This window comes from Penaeus monodon, chromosome 15, assembly GCF_015228065.2.
Source record: "Penaeus monodon isolate SGIC_2016 chromosome 15, NSTDA_Pmon_1, whole genome shotgun sequence".
Taxonomy (NCBI): Eukaryota; Metazoa; Arthropoda; class Malacostraca; order Decapoda; family Penaeidae; genus Penaeus; species Penaeus monodon.
In genome coordinates, this window is record NC_051400.1 from 4,074,292 (window position 1) to 4,074,734 (window position 443).

The window sequence follows — 443 nt, forward strand, 5'->3', positions numbered from 1 at the left end:
CTTATCAGTTTAGGAAAATGCTAGCCTAAAAGTATATACGCGTGGAAAGATGAATCTGCTTTATTTTTATTTGGCTAAAAGATCCATAATCAAAGTAAAACAAAAATTCACTGATATTTTTGGTAAACTAAGCATATTGTCTTCACTGCAACATTTCAGCTTTGAATTGCTGAAGGCAGATGTAGCCGCCCCCTCTTTCGTCATTTTTGTTTTTTCTTACTCTCTTTACACCACACATATCTAGCATTTTTCACTTCGAGAACCATCTAGCATTGTTGGTTATTTATTTGAAAATGAAATAGGCTGCGTGAGTGTATGCGTAGGCAAATTTGTTAATACTGTATAACTTAATAAATTCACACATAGATGCACTCGCGTGTGGGTAGAAAGGTAAAGATATTATATAGACTACGAAAGGAAAGACATCGAAGTGTGTTTGTGTG

The 443-nt window shown here is 34.5% G+C and overlaps 2 protein-coding genes across 2 annotated transcripts in view; both read right to left on the minus strand.

Moving 5' to 3' along the window:
• LOC119581682 (rhodopsin-like) overlaps positions 1-443 on the minus strand; it is a 5,672-nt gene that overhangs the window by 2,573 nt on the left and 2,656 nt on the right. The window lies entirely within an intron of this gene.
• Positions 1-443, minus strand: part of LOC119582098 (rhodopsin-like) — a 2,584-nt gene that overhangs the window by 720 nt on the left and 1,421 nt on the right. The window lies entirely within an intron of this gene.